Raw genomic sequence first — 16,109 nt, 5'->3', positions numbered from 1 at the left:
CTTCAATGATACAAGTATAAGTCACAAGTTTTAGGGTCATTATCTGAATCCAGGGGGATAGGAGCTTAAAAACTGGGCAAAAGGAAACTTAAAGGAAAGGAAACTTAAAATCAAAGTTTTTCAGTGGGGGTGGGGCTACTCGGCCCATATCACTCTGAGGCCCCAGCACTAAAAACCTACAGGGGACTGAGGCCCACAGACAGAAAAGACTGAGACCCCCCCCGTCCAAACTGCACCCTGTCCGTACACCATGCATGATCTTGGAGACAGGCCCCGACCTGGCCGAGCCTCAGTTGACACCGTAACCCAGCCTCCCAGGAGACCTTGAGGCACAGGCTCCCAGCTCTGCCCAGCCAGATGCCTGGTCACAGAGACTGAGAGACGGTCAACGTTTGTTCCCGTAAGTGATCAGTTAGGGGACAGCTGCCGCACAGCAGACAACCAGCACATCCTTGCAGGCCCCTGTCTGGCCCTGCCCTCCTCTGCTCCCAGCTCTGCAGCCACCCTGGCCTCTGCCTCACCTCCTCTCTGCCCAAATTCTCTTCTGCCTCGATTCCCTGCCCCTTTGAGCTCCCCCACCCGACACTCTGTTCCCAGACTTGTGCAGGGCTGGCTCCTCTTGTCCTTCTGCTCACAGCACAAATGTCAGTCACCCTGGAGGCCTTTTGGACCCACCCTGGGGCTCTGGCCCGCCCTACAGCCCTCACTCTTCTTTCTCTCTCCCTCTCTCTCTCTCTCTCTCTCTCTCTCTCTCACATGGATTTGCCCTCAAGCTTCGTCCATCTTCCTCTCTAGGCTTGGAGCTCCCAGAGGGCAGAGACCACGTGGGTCCTGTCAGCAGCCCCGCCTCCCCCCCACCGCCAGGCTTATCACAGGGTAAGTGCGGGGGGAGGGGCACAGTAACTGAAGGAATAATGAGAGGGTCTCACAGCCCCCTCCTGTCTCTGAGCAGCTCACAGTGTGGAGATAGGGTCTAATCATAAAAGGTGCATGTTGGTCAGAGGCAGGAGACACCCAGAATGATCCCTGGTGTCCCTTCCCTGCCCCTTGTGCCATTGAGCACAGTGGGCACAACCCGCCTCCTGGTGGTCAGCACCAACACTGCAGCCCCAGGTGGGAAAACCAGAAATCCAAACGCACTACTGGTTTGGGCTTCTCAAACAGGTGTTCCACCTGGGCCCAAGGGACAAAGGGGCTGGGCGTGAATGCTCCAGGGAGATGTGAGGAACCCCAGAAGTCTCCATCGCCCCCTCTTTCCCTCCATACCTGGTGTGTCCTGTTTACTCATGAGGCCTCTCATCCCAGCCAGGCCAATGACTCCCCCACTTTTGAATGAGGACCTTGAGTCTCCAACAAGGATGTCTCAGTCCCTGGGCAAGTGATCCAGTGCTCTGCCACATTCAGCATGACCCAGGTTCCCTGGCCCCCAAACCCCAGGCTGCCCTCTGCTCAAAAGATCCTCGAGGGAGTGGAAAGCATTTTCCAGGGACTGGGAGCACACTGGATCCGGACAGGGAACCAGGGATGAAAGACTCACCGGCAGGTCATGGGACTCTTGGTGTCACCCTGTCTATGTACCCCACATTACAGGGGAGTAAGCTGAGGCCTTCTCCCCTGCAGCCTCTCCATGCTGGGGGTGTCTCCTCCTGGTTACAGGTACCCAGGGCGGAGGACGCAGGATGCAGACCTTGTTCTCTCCAGGTGCCCCGGACTGACCCCATCCCAGGCACACTCATGGGCACTTTAGGGTTGCCCTGCCTATCAACCAGGTGTCTCTGTCCTCCATACCTGTGGGAACCGGACATGGTGCCCAGAAACTGGATGCCTCTTCCCCACGGCAGAGCTGCCTCCAACCTCTCTCTCCTCTCCCCCTTGTCACCTCCCGAGTGTGTACGAGTGTGTACACCCTTTCTCACCCCCTGCTGTGCATTGAGAGAGAGCGAGAGAAAGAGAGAGAGAGAGAGAGAGAGAGAGAGAGAGAGAGAGACAGAGACAGAGACAGAGAGAGAGAGACAGAGAGAGAGAGAGACAGAGAGAGAGAGTCTGTTTGTAGGCATGCATCTGTGTCTGGGTGGGGATGCCCAGAAGAAAAGGCCCCACATGGGAAGGAGACCCCAGGATCACAGGGGTCTTCATTCCCAAAGCAAGCCCCGTGGGAGTTCATCCAGTTCCCACGATCAGATCTAGGTCATGGCCATTGAAGTATAGATGGGACATAGCAGGTGCCACAGTCAGTCAGCCTTGGGGGACAAACCAAATGCAGGCTCTTGGAGTGATGTCCCTTGTCAGGATCTCTGTAAGGATTAAGGGGTGCCAAGTAGATTCTTAAGCTGTAGATGGGCTTCTAGGATGCTCAAGGCACTGTCCCTCAGCAGATTGAAATCCTCAAGATTCTAATGATCACATAGACAGAAAGACGCCCGTTCCCTGAGGAAATGTGGGTGNTTCTCTTCACCCAGCGCGGTTCAAGCCCCACCCACCTCGGCCCACTCCTCTATGGTCTACCACTTGGGGAGGGTAGAAAAATAGCGCCCGGCCGCCAAGGCGTCTGGCGCGTGACTCCCAGCGCCAAGGTCGCTTGGTTTGCCGGTCGGACGGATGGATCCGTGTCTCCCGGGAGTCAGGCCGTGCGTCCCGCCCGATGCGATGCAAGATTCGCTTTTCACGGTCCGGGCGCAGCCAGCGGTGGATGCCCTGGCAGCGAAAGCGTCCTGGCCTTGGAAACTTTTCTCTCCTAACGCCTCTGAGACGGGGACGTTTGCCGCGCGTCGACGGACAGACTCTCCCACGCTCCACCTTTGCCGGTGGAGGCCCCCAGGGCGCACTGGATGATTTGATCCCCGAGGCGCCCGCCCACCCTTACCGAGCGATTCCAGGGCGGATTCAGCCATATCCACGGGTGGAAACACGTCCCTCCTCCATCATCTTCCGTCTGTCCATCAGGCACTGTTTGTGGACGGATGGAGACACTTCAGTTCGGTCGTTTGGCTTTGGGGTCGCCGCCACCCAACACCAGTAGAAGAGAGTCATTAAAAATGGTGAGGCGACGCTGGTTGTTTCATTTGCTTTATACATAGGCATATCTTTAACATGTCCTAGGGTGTCTATGTCAAGTTGTGTCCGGGGTGTGGGAAGGGACAGGTGGGTGGAAGAAAAACGAAGGGGAAAATAAAATCACTCGTCTGGTGATCACACAGTAAGCCACGTACACCTGAAACGAATAGACTTATGTATAACTAGATACTTAAAAGAACAAAAAAATATATATATACATATATGTATATTTATGTATGCATTTATATGTATGTTTATAAATATATATACATATATATTTTTAAAGATTTTATTGGGGAATTGGGGGAGGGGAACAGTGTTAGGGAATCAGAGAAGGCGAACAGACAAGTTGCTGTCCTTTTGTTCTTCAGTCTAGTTGTGCAGGATGCCTTCACTGGCGCATGTTGGTATTATGATCATTGCGCTCTTCCGCGCTGAGGCCGATTGTCCCCCGCCATTGGACGGCTGTTCACCAGAGTTCACGGGCTGCCTGGGCCATGGTTGGCCACTAACAGCAGCCCAGCTCCAGGTTGAACTGTTGCTCAGCATCTTAGCTGTGGAGGGCAGTATCACTGGCCCTCGTATGTGGGATCTGGGGCCCTCTGGGGTCCCAAGCCAGTTCTTCACCATCTCGCCACTCCGCTGGCCCCATATACTTTTTAAAATTGGTGGCGTTATACACACAGCGTGAGGGCTGGGGAGAGTGCAGCGGAGGGGTTCGTTGGCTGGATCCGGAGAGGGAGACAGCAGGTCGTTCCCTGGAGGCGAGCGGCAGGCCGGGACCCGCCGCCGCCCCAGCGCCACCGCTACCTCCACCACCTCTGATCACCTGCCAGACCGCAACTCGACTGGACTCTGGTGGGCGCGAACCTGGAGCCGGACAGCTTGCTGGTTACCCATACCCGAGGCTAGCCGCGCGCGCGTGTGGGTCGGAGGCATACGCCCGGCCCCTCGGCCCGGGACCGGGATCGGTTCCGCCGCGGGCTCGGCCCTGGGGATCGCCCCACAGGCTCGGCCGCGACTCCATGCCCGCGGCGGGACTGCTCGATGGTCGACCTCCTGTTTCACCGTGTCCCCGGTGGCTAGCCGCGCGCGGCCGTGTCCCGCCCCAAGGGTGCTCAGAGCTAGCTGGTAGACCCCGGGAGGCAGGGGTCAAGCTGTGCGAGGCCGAGTCCGGTGGCANCTGAGCCAGGAAGACTTTCTTCCTGCCCATGGCCACCCAGCCCCACCCAAGAAGACTTTTCCCCCCTCTTCCCGCCCTCAGCTCCTGGGGGAACTGTGCATGGCTGGGGGTTGGGTGGATGCTTGGAAGCTTCATTCCTCATCTTCCATGAATTCAATGCTCTATTGTTCTGGCCTGGAGGAGTGCAGGTCCCACAGTTTAGGGAAATCTTCCCAACACCCACTGCTTGCCCAGTGCTCCAAGGACTGCAGCAACCTCTGTCACCATCAGCCCTTTGAATGTCAGGAGGTGATGGGGGTTGGGGCTCTGGAGACTGTCACTGTGGCATTTTCAGACTGACCCACACCTGTCCCCCCTCCCCTCCTGGATTTGACATGCCTTGGGCCATTTGAGGTCTGGCAAGGGTGTGCTGTGACCACCGGGCTCATCCTCTACCCTGGTAAATGTGAGGGTCACCATAGTTGGCCCGTGTTGTAGCAGCACCACAGATGCCCCCATCTTCTCCTTCTCTGGTGTCCAGACATGAAGGGCACATGCCCAGGTGATCAGGGCCTGAAGAGGCACAGGGCTGGGTAGTGGGTGCTGTGTGTAGGAGCTCCCTTCCCTCTCAGACTCCTGGGGGGCTATTCTTTCAGCTCACCCCTGCACACCTGCACCCTGTCTCACTGACTCTTCCTGCTGCAACCCCACACCCCCAGAAATGCAACCGTCCACCAGCCTCTGCCCACGGCCACCTCCACAGAACCTCCCACCTGGCCAGTGATCTTGCTATTCCAGAACATGCCCTGCTCATTCTGCCCCCTCTCTGCCCACCTGGCATCTCCAGGCCACCTCAGGTGATACCTGTCTGGGGCCCTCCACGTTGCATCCCCACCCCCAGGGCTCTGGGTCAGTGGACCCATGGTTGTCAGTTGAATTTTGCAGTCTGGCCTGTCGCCAAAGGAGAACATCAGCCCCACAGGGAGAGGCCCAGTTGGCAGCCCACTGGGCAGGCAGAGCCCTTGTCAGAGCCTCCTGCCACCTTGAGGCTCCCCATGGTTTTGGGTGGGGCTCTTGAAGGTCATTGTTAGGGAACGTTCTCCCAGTAACCCTGCCCTGCAGCCCTGACCCAGAGACCGTGTAAGAGGCTGATCTTGTCCAGCGGAGGTTCTGGGATTCCTTGGGGAGCTGCTCCTGCAGCTGGGACCCCACAGGCAGCACGAGCACCAGGAGCCTCACGGGTGGCTGCCGCCTCAGCCCTGGCCTCACCCTCCTTCCTCAGGTGCCCCCTGACACAGCCTTTCAATCTCCCTGTCCCCCTGCCCCTGCCATGGGCGTCCAGCCAACCTGAGCCTCCAGCTGGCCTGGGTGGGCCCATAGGGAGGGAGGGGTGTTTAGGGCTCTTCCCTCCCCAGGACACAGAGGCCCAGCCCTGGCACTCAGTCCTTGGAGCGGCACAGCCATCTGCGGGGCGCTGCCTGCCTGGGAGACCCCAGAAGAAGGAGATTCTAAGAACTCTGAGGTTCTAATTTCATCTTCTGTGAGTATATACCCAGAAAAGAGACTGCTGGCTCATGTGGTTGGCAAGTATCTGCTCCCAATCTACAGATTGCTTTTTTGTTTGGTTGTTTTCTTTGCTGCGCTGAAGCTTTTTAGTTGGATGGAGTCCTGGTTGTTTAGCCTTCCTTTCATTTCATGAACTTCCACAAACAGAAGGGAAAAAGCCCTGCATGATCTCACTCACATGTGGAACCTAAAAAGGACAAACACAGGAGCAGGGAGCAGAGGGGTGGTTACCAGAGAATTTGTGGAGGTGAGGGATGTGGAGACATCAGAGGGGACAGAGATGCAGCTTGTGGGATATGTAAGTCTAGAGAGCTAACATATAACAAGATGACTCTAGTTAATAATACTGTATTGAATACTGGAAATTTGTTCAGAGAGAGTAGATGTCAGATGCTCTCATCACAAAAAGAAACTAGGAACTATGAGGAGATATGTTAAATAGCTTGGCTATAGTCATCATTCCACTGTGTATATGTAAAAGGCAAAATATTTATACAATCTGAAGAGAAACCAGAGTATCCACTGTGTATATGTATATCAAGTTATTATGCTGTACACCTCAGATATTTAAATTTTTATTAAAAAATACAATGAAATTCGTTGTACTCCTATAGACTAACAATGAACCATCCAAAAAGAAAATTAAGAAAAGAAAATATCATTTACAATAGTATCAGAACCAATAAAATACCTGGGAATAAAGTTAATCAAGTAAATAAAAGACTTGTATAATGAAAACTATGAAACATTATAAATAAAAAANTCACGGCAGCCCAGCTCCAGGTTGAGCTGTTGTTCAGCATCTTAGCTGTAGAGGGCAGTGTCACTGGCCCTCATATGTGGGATCCGAACCGGGTCTCAAGCCAGCTCTTAACCAATGTGCCACTCAGCCGGCCCGACAGTATCTTTTTTGTGCACATAGGGACACTGAGGCTAAGAGAGATTACATGACTTGCCAACTCCTGGTACAGGCCTCTTTCCCTTTGTCACAATGCCCTTCCATCCACCCACCTCCTCGGGGGCACTCTAGCCACCCTTCTCAGCTCCCCCAACACAAGTCCTGCTCCCAGACCGCTCCAACCTCAGCTAACCTATCTGCTTCCTCAGTTCAGCCAAGCTGGCTGCCAGCTCCCGCACCTGATTCCTGCTGTGCTCCTTCTCCTCACTTAACTTGAGCATCTGCCCAAAACGTGGGGGAAGGAAAGTATGGAGGGAGGTGGCCATCTGTCTCTCTACCCCCATCAACAAAACACACACATCTGCCTCTGGCTGCATATACGAAGTGATCTGATTCCCATTTTACAGATGCTCAGAAAGATCAAGTGACCTATCTAAGGTGGGGTGACCTATCTGAGAAGGTCACGTCACCTGCTCTGTCACCTGTGTCATCCTTCAGTACCAAATGGCATTCTCTTCTTTTAGATTGTCTGCATGCTGGTCTCTCGCTACCTGCAGTTGCTTCAGCAAATCCTACAACTGTAAGAATACATACAGAAGTTAGCAGGGGCTGCCACTGGGCCTCACCTGCTCCTGGCCACCTGGGGTCATTTCCTTCCACACCGCTCTCTGTGCAAAGCCTCATCTGCCCCACATGTCTTCAGCTGTGCCCGCTCCTCCAGGGCCTGCTGTAACTGCTGCCTGCTATCATCAGGGGTTTGCGTTGATTTCAAAGGCAGAAATCAACGCCAAGGAACAGATGGAAAACTCCCCTGAATGATGCATTCACAAAGAGTGGAGTTGCCTGACCAGGGAATATGCCCATTAGACCCTCTCCTCAGGCCCAGGGTGCTAGAGACAAACTTCGCAGGGCTCCAGACCCTCATCATCTTCATTTAAAAACCAGACTTCCAAGGAAAGGTTTGCTTGAACAAAGGGGATTACCGTTAACATATAAGTTTGAAAAACATTATCTGATCTTTCAGATGAGGAAACCGAGGCCCAGGGAAGGCAGTGCTTCTCCTGAGATCACCCAGCAAGCTGGCGGCAGAGGTGGACTCGAAACTCCTAATCCAGTGCCTGGGGCTCTCCCCTCACCAAACCCGGGGGCTGCTCTGGTGCTTCCTAAAGGGAGAGCCTGAAGGCAAGTGGCTTCCCCTTGACGCTGGGGATATGAAAAACCACCAGAGCAGTAAGTCCAATAGCGACTACCCTTTCCTGAACATGTACTCCTCACCTGGCTCTGTGTTAAGGGATGACTATAAACACAGCCATCTCATTTACACTTCGTAAGAGTAAGACAGTATTTACCTGGGTTTCACTGATGTGGAAACAGAGACTCAAAGAGCTGAAACAATTTTCCCCAAACCATATCCCTAGCAGAGGGAGAGACAGGATCGAAACCCAGAATTCTGAACCAGTACCTGGTCAGATTCTTCCACAATCTAACCAGTTCCTTCTAGCCCTCTGGGCACTCCTATCCCCAGTAGCTTGGCCAGCCAAGACTCACCTCCTCAGGCAAGTGACTACCACAGATGTGGTTGTCTCAGGGTTACTGCCATGTGCCATGTTTCTTCTTCTTTTTCTTAGCTTCTGAATCAACACCAAGCTTGTTCTTCCTTTGAAATTCTCTCAACAGCAGAAAGGAAAGCAGTGAGACTCACAAGTAGTATAAACCCCTGTATTCACACCCTACTTGACAGTTTACAGAAACTGTGTTTTTTTCTTTGGTTTTGTTTTTTCATAATAAAACTAAACTAAACTAAACTAAACTAAACTAAACTAAACTAAACTAAACTAGAAGTCTTTCACACCATCAACAGTTTGAATCAGGTGTGACTTTTGGGTCGCCTTGCTTTTCCAGTCACTTACTTCTTAGGTGGAGGGGTCCAGGATGAGAGGGAGGGAGAAAGGGAGGAGNCAGTGAGCGGCCGTCTAGAAGCCAGTGACTGATCTGCCTTGCCCGGGAAGAGCGCAATGATGGTGCCAACTTGGGTCAGTGAAGCAACGTCCTCCACAACTAGACTGAAGTACAAAACGACAGCAACTTGTCTGTTCCCCTTCCCCCAATTCCCCAGAGCTCTTCCCATCCCCCCAATTCCCCAATAAAAATCTTAAAAAAAAAAGAAGTCTGGACTTACCACACCTTGTGTGGATGACAAGGTGGGCTGGTCAAGGGCCCCTCTCATGGTGCGTGGAGGGGTCTCTACCTGGGTGGGGCCCCAGGAGTCTAGGGGTGACGTGGACAGGAACAGCTGCCAGGGGTGACTCAGGAGTGTCAGGGAGACAAACTCTCTTTCCACAAAATATCCAAAAGCTGGTATTCCAAAGTGTGCAGATAATTTAGTTACGTGGACCCCTCAGAAAATGTCAAGACTGACAGAGCAAGAGTCATTCTTTCTGAGTTCTCCTTTCATCCTTCTCATTTCCTGGAAGGAAATGGCCCTCCTCCTGCCAGGCTGTCTCACCACTGTTCCAACACTTGCTAATCAGCGTCAGTTTTGGTGCCTTTTGCAGGAAGAAGTATCTACAATTTGATAAAAAACTTTTGTTTTCATTTTATTGGTTTTTGACAGTTACCTTTGATTTATGGAGAGATGTTGGCTTCTCATTTATGGTAGTGATTTACAGTATCCTTTAAAAACTTAAGTACAGGATGAAGTAGTGTATAAAGAAATAACGATGGTGGTGGGAGGGCTAAGGTAACACCCAGAAGCCTGGTAGGGAAGTGAGTGAGGTAGTGGGACATGGACCTCCAAGTTGGTGAGGCTGTTAGTTGGGTGCCAATCATCTTTTCAGTTGGATGAAAGCACAACAACCACAAGAGGAACAAGTGGAAGCAAGTCATGAGTTCCAAGATAGCACCTTGCCGGACCCAACTCTGGACTGCCTGACTCCCTCTGCCTTCAGGATTCAACACCGGTTGCTTCTTACGGGAAGTCCTCCAGGGTGGGCCAGCTGTGGAGTCATCTCTCTTCCCATATACTGATCACCATCCACCTTTCTCTAGAAGCAGGTGTGTCATAAGAGGTCACAGAAGAGGTGCCTGCTGGGGCTGAGGGAAGGGGATCTACAGCCAGCTGCAGGGCATGTGCTCTATTTAAGGGTTCACAGCAGAAACGTGGCCACACATTCCAATTTCTCAAGCCAAGGCAGAAATCTAAATTCTTATGTGAAATTTCACCATTTTCAATTTTCACAACAAATGTCCCCCATGCCTGGGAGCTGGATCCTGTCTCTGCACCCTCAGATGACACAGAGGGAAACTTCTGGGTGGAGATGGCCATCAAGCTGCAGTGCCCTCACTCCCAGGTCCTGAAAATGAGGTGACCCAGGAAAGGAAATCACCGATAGAGTGGGTTGTGCCAGTCACGTGTTTTCCCCATAAGACCATAAGACCCTCCTGGTGGGCAGTGAGGGGCCTAGTCATCTGGCCCTGCCTGACCAAAGCCAACCCCAAAGGCTCGCAAGCCTGAGGAAGCACGAATGACAAGATCCAATGGGACGGGTGTATACACTCTGGGGAAGTGGGGCAGAATCTGGGACACAGAGCAGAGATGTTCCAACAGACACAAGCCTGGGAGGGGGTTCCCAGGCAGGACCTGGGGAGGAGGGTCACTGTGCGTGTGTGTGTGTGTGTGTGGGGGGGCGGGCGTGCAGCAGGCCTGGCAGGGCAGTGACTCCAGGCTCTGGACCTTGCTGGTGAACAGAGGTTCCAGCTGGGGATGGGCTCTTGACCGCACACCCGCTCCAGGATGGAAAGCTATGGCTGGGATGCTGAGTTGGATAAGCTGGGGAAAGTGTAGAAAGGCTATTACAGGCAGGGCTTGGGGAGAACAAAGTCCAGGAGGTTAGATACCCACGTGGGATCCAGGTCAGGTGAAGGCTGCAACCTGCTTAGGAGGGTCAAGTCTGGGTGGAGGAGGCTGTGCTCCCAGGCTGCAATGGAGGGGGACAGGGATTTCAGACACAGAGAAGCTAAGGACCAAGGGAAACCTTGCTTCTCTCTGGAAGGGGAAAAGTTGATCTTTGGGGTAGCCCCTGCAGGGCGTGCACCTGCCTATAAAAGCGGTTCTGGTCTCTGGGGTGTCCATCTCGCCCCTGTGGCCCTTCCTACCTCAGGGTGCAGAGAGACAGGGCAAGGCGGCCGGCCCCTTGCACTGCAGGGCCGGCTGGTGGGACCTGGGCGCCCCAGGGGGACTTCCTAGGTGGGGATGCCCCGGCTCTCCCGCTCCGGTCATAGCGCTACTCTGCCGCCGCTTCCGGTCTCTGCTTCATTTGTAACCTGGGACGGAGGGGACTCCCGGCCGCGCCGACAAGCGCCTGGTCACCGCAGGCTGAGGCGCCGGATCCTAGCCCGTCTCGCGCTCGCTCTCTCCTGTCAGCCTCCTTCGCTCACTCCTAACCTCTCCTGCCTCTCCTGGGCGCCTGGCCACCTCCGCCCCGCGCCCAGCTCTCCTGAGGCTGCGGGCGGCTCCAGCTGCTCCCAGGGCTGCGTGGCGCGCGGGGAACTTTCGTGCCAGTTGCCAGTGCGAGCCCCTGGTTGTGGTCAGGACGCCCGGTATCCGCCGGCTCTAGCCGATCGCCGCCTGCTCCGAGCCGCGGCCACCGGCCACCGGCCACCGGCCACCGGCCCCGCCCAGGTGGGTGCGGTCTGACCCCCGTCGGCCCCGCCCCACTTCACCGCTCCTGCTCTGACGGCGTCTCGCCGGACTTGAGGAAACTCCGTTCACACTGACGCCGGACAAGTTTTTGGGCCGGGGCAGTCGCGCAGGGGGCGCCCCGCGGGGCACCCGAGAGTCTCGGGCCGGGAGGAGCCTTGTGAATGCGTAGGGCCAGGAGGGCCCCGCGGCGGACCTTGCGGCACAGCTCCCGAAGGTCCGTGGGAGCCAGGGTGAGGCGGCGCCCCGGCTGGCGCCCGGGGACGCTGGAGCTGTGCCCAGAGCACAGCCTGGGGCCCTGAGGATTGGTTAGGGCGTCCATGAGGGGATCCCAAAATTTCCAAGGGACCCTTCACCTTCTCTACAGGGACGGGAAAGAACAGCGGCCTCACCAGGAGCTGGAAACGGAGAAGGCCGCCCAGTGCGAGGGGCTGCGGAGTCCTCGCTGCCCCAAGGGCCAGTGAAGAGTAGAGGCGCAGGTGTAGGGGGCCAACCGGGCATAACTTCAGAGAGGATCCAAATCCTGCTAAGGATGGTAGTTCGCGGGGCGGGGTACACTCTGAAGCGGCCGTCCCCCGGGGAACTGTGAGGAAACCGGAGAGCCCCACCCCGAAATGAGGCAAGGGTGCAGAGCAGTCTGCTTTCAGGGTCCCAGGGCGGGATGGCCCGGGGCGGTGGGGCTCCGGAATGTTGGCTGTGTTAACACCCCTCCCGGGTAGGGAGAAAGTCATGGAGGTGCCGGCTAGTTTCTGGGGATTGTCTGGCGGAATGCCCTTCCCTTTGCAGTGTGGGGGGTAGGGGGAAGGGGGGCGGGGTTGGGGTATGCGGGACTCAGNGCGGGGAGAAGCTTGGGGCTCCTAGGTTTCTGTGACTCTAACACCCCTTCTTGTAGGCAAGCCCCAGGAGCATGGAGCAGAGCACACTCTGGAGGTGCCAGTGCGCACTGACGCCCAGGGCCTCTTGGTGTCCCATGTGGTGTTGGCGGCAACAGCCCATGTTGGGGTTTGAGCCCTCAGAGCAGCCCTGGTCCACACCCCAGGCTTCCCGGGAGGCAGGGAAGAGGACCCTGGCGGCAGCCTCTTCTACAATGTCATGGTCTAAGGTAGAGACCTGCGCTAGGGGCCATGGTGGAGTGGCAGTGTGAGTCCATTGTGGAGCCCCTGCTTGGGACCTGCCTCTAATTCGGAGACTTGGCCGGCCTGACTGAAGCCTCCTTCATGGCGCTCAGCAACTGCAGAGGCTGGTGAGTATGCACTTCTCCCACTCCTTTCTGTCCATGGTCCTTGCCTGGGCCTCAGAGGCCAGTTATCCGGCGTCTTTTTGGAAGGCAAGGCCTGCCTGCACTAGGGTATTCTCTGCTTAGGGAAGACTGAGCATCTACTCAAGGGGCTGCCTGGAAGGCAAGATATTCTTATGGGCGGGAGCGGGGTGATACATGGAGGAGGAGAGCCAGGGTCTCCCAAGTGCTAATCAAGTAGCCAACCCAGGTGTGTCTCCTTCAGGCCTGCAGGCCCAGGTCTTGTCTTGCATCCAGTGGTGTGTATACATCTGGGAGTGTGTGCACATGTGTTTTGGAATGTCTCTGTGTACTTGTGCCTTGGTACCTGTGCACCAGTAAATATGTGAATTGTGAGTCTTGTGCATGTGTGTATCTGTAGGTTCCTGCTAATTCCTTTGTCACTGTCTGTTGAGTGTGTGACACTGTGCATTTTAGTCTGTGTGATGTGTGTGAGGGGAGCACATGTACTGGCAGTGGGTCGTCTTGTTTCTGTGTGTGTGTGATGCCAACATAGGGGCCAAGCCATGGCGCTGAAATACCCAGTTACTATTCCGCTGCCACCTGGCTGACTGGGAGCCATGGAAATTAGGGTGTGGCTTTTACTGCAGGTGTTACCCGGTTGTGATGATTTCCTTGGCTCCTGTCTTCTCGAGGGACAGAATTCACCCGAGAGACAGTGTTTTATGCAGGTATAGGGTCGTAAGAAGTTTATTAGTAAGGGCAGATACACTCTAAGATGTGGAAGGGACCTATCCCAAGAGGGGGAAAGGCCTCTCCTCACATTGTATGACGGCTTTTATTTCTGTGGGTAGAATTACCTCCCCTTCTCACTTCTACTTATTTCTCTCCTGCTGAGGTGTCCAGTCCTCCCTTTGATTCACAAGTTAGTTTCTGTCAATTTTTTATTTATTATTTGTTTGAGAAGGTGACTAAAATGGTCCTGATAAACAGGATATATACTCTGATAAGCAGGATATCTTTCTTCTCTGGTTCTAACAACACATCCCTTTGATTTAAGGGCATGTGAGAGCCTGGGGTCCTGCTGGGCCAGTGAGGCACTGGTGCCTTAAGCGAGAGCAATCACAAGGGATCTGGACCCAAGTAGGAGCTGCAGCAAGGGGCTTTCTAACCAGGGCTGGGTCTCTCCTTCTCATTTCTGTCTATCTACCCACCCTATCATTCCCTCCTCAAGATTTGGGACCCTGAACTCTTAGGAAAGTGGACAATGTATCTCTTCTGCATTTACTTCCTGCTGAAAGGGGGTGATGTCATAGTCAGGGTCTCATCCTTTTGCTCTCTGTCAGGAGGAAGGAGGTGTTGTCCCCAGACTTTTGGTAGGTGGGAGGTGAAAGCTGCAAGCGACGGTGCAGAGAGAAGACTGGTCTTCTATTTCCAGAGGGACAGGTTGGAATCCTGGAGGACCATCATTTTTAAGTGGAACTGTTGTAATCTGGAGGAGATAAATTTGACAAGTAGATTAAAAAGACATGGGCCAAACAGCAGTAGAAGCAATATACAATCTACCAAGTCATGGAAGGTGGAGTGTCTTTAACCACCTGACAGATGGAGTCAGTTGTCGGATGTTCCTTTGCAAAATTATGAAGCTATTCAGCTCAATTCTATATCTTTTTAATATCTTCTTCTACTTTTGGTGGCATTTATATAAGTGCAGCAAGTCTTATTAATTACTGAACATACTCCCCCTCGTCCAGCTAATAAGTACTCAAGGGCTAGTCAGTTGTGAAAGACAACATTTGCAAGCAAATTGAGAGACATCCAGAGATTCTGGAGGGTGTCTCCGATGTCTTGAGATAGGGTGGCTATGGGGTTTGTTAGGTTGGTTAAAGTAGCCTCATGATAGAGAGATCATCCCCAAGGGGCTGCTAGACCGACAACAGCCCCAGTACTGGCTAGAATGACTCCTGTGGCCCATTTGTCTCTGTGGTGAATACTGTTTTGTACAGTGATTGATATGCTCTGAGGGCCTAACACCCTTAAGGTGCATCGCCCTTCAAACTGAGACGTGGGTAACCAGGGTGATAGGAGGGTGGCGGTAGACCCTGTCTGGTGACTTTTCATTGGGTAATTCATTTTGAGGAGGACCGCAGAGAAATAAATAACCAGGGCGGTTTAAGCTCGATGTGGTGAGGAGGAGTTAAAGCATGTGGCCAGACCTGGGCCCCAAGGAGGGGCTACCTTGCATTGGGGAGATAAAAGGCCTCCCCTCAGCCCAGCATCCCTGGGCCCCGCTGGTACCCATCCTGCTCTTGGAGGTAGGTGGGGAAGTTTCAAAGATGTTATTGCCTGTCCCTTCCAGTATATGCACCAGTTCATCGGACTCGTATTTTGTTCACCATAGTGAGATTTGTGACTAGCTGGACACCAAAAGGTGGTATTTAGAGTGCCCCTTCTAGAAATGTCAAATGTAATGGGATAATTGAAGGACTGAACAGACGAGAGGTAGCCTCCCTCTCAATATGTACAGAAGTGACAAGGACTAGACGTGGATGTACAGTTGAGGGTTCTGACCCTAGTTGTATCAGACCAATTACCTGGTGGGGTGAGGTGAATGCAGCCCAGACATGTAGCTAAGGGGTCTAACCTGACAACCAAGATAGTGCTGTTGGGGAACTCCTTGGGGACCCCTGATAGAAAAGTAAGTCTGAGATTAAAATGAGCAGGCTGAAACTGGAGAGAGGAGAGGTGTTTCCCGGCTGCGTGTAGCATATCCAGCAGTCAGAGAGGCCGTTTCCCTTTGCAGTTTTGTAAAGTTGGAAAAGTTTTCAAGGGTGGTAGTCTCCCATTCCCCCCAAAAGGGCTGGAAATGTAATAGAACTAGGAGGACAAATATCATGTTGACAATTTAAGTGTATGAGAAATAATTATTTAGTGTGTGGGGGAGTGTGTCCCAGGAGGGACACAGGCGGAAAAATTAAGAATAAGGATTAAAAGAAAACTCAGCCAGAACATAGCAGTCGGGGCATAGTCATCAGTACTTAGCGGCACTTTCTTGAATAGTAACTTGACGTCCTCTAGAGGCTCGCGGAAGTACTGGGAACCAATTGGCAAGTCTTCTCCTTCATCACCTTTCCAGGGTTTTATCCAGAAGTGATGGATCCAGCTAGAGACTCCTGGCACCTTGACAACCAAAGGGGTAGAAAGTAACACAGTGAAGGGGCCCTTCCCAGTGGGGCTCAGTTGGGATGTGGAGCGCCATCTTTCCAAGATCTGAGGTGCGTATCTGGCTGCCAGGTGGGTACCAGGTTGGTGACGGTGGGCTCTGCCCTGCAGGCGAGGGCAGAGCCTTTTGTGCAGAGGCCCTGAGGGCTTCCTGGAACTGCCCTAGAGAGGTGACATACCGAAGGAGGCTTGTAGCCTCTGAATCTAAGTGCATGTCAGATGAGAGGAAGGCCCTCCCACATATAACCTCTTAAGGGCTGAGCTGTAGGGA

General features: G+C 53.7%; 1 pseudogene; it reads right to left on the bottom strand.

The window, feature by feature from the left end:
* Nucleotides 1–8,907, bottom strand: part of LOC109377921 (golgin subfamily A member 2-like) — a 27,070-nt pseudogene extending 18,163 nt beyond the window's left edge.
* Between the last annotated feature and the right edge of the window lie 7,202 nt (nt 8,908–16,109).

The sequence above is a fragment of the Hipposideros armiger genome, unplaced genomic scaffold, assembly GCF_001890085.2.
Source record: "Hipposideros armiger isolate ML-2016 unplaced genomic scaffold, ASM189008v1 scaffold_1624, whole genome shotgun sequence".
In the NCBI taxonomy this organism is placed as follows: Eukaryota; Metazoa; Chordata; class Mammalia; order Chiroptera; family Hipposideridae; genus Hipposideros; species Hipposideros armiger.
This window is presented reverse-complemented; position numbering and strand designations above follow the sequence as displayed.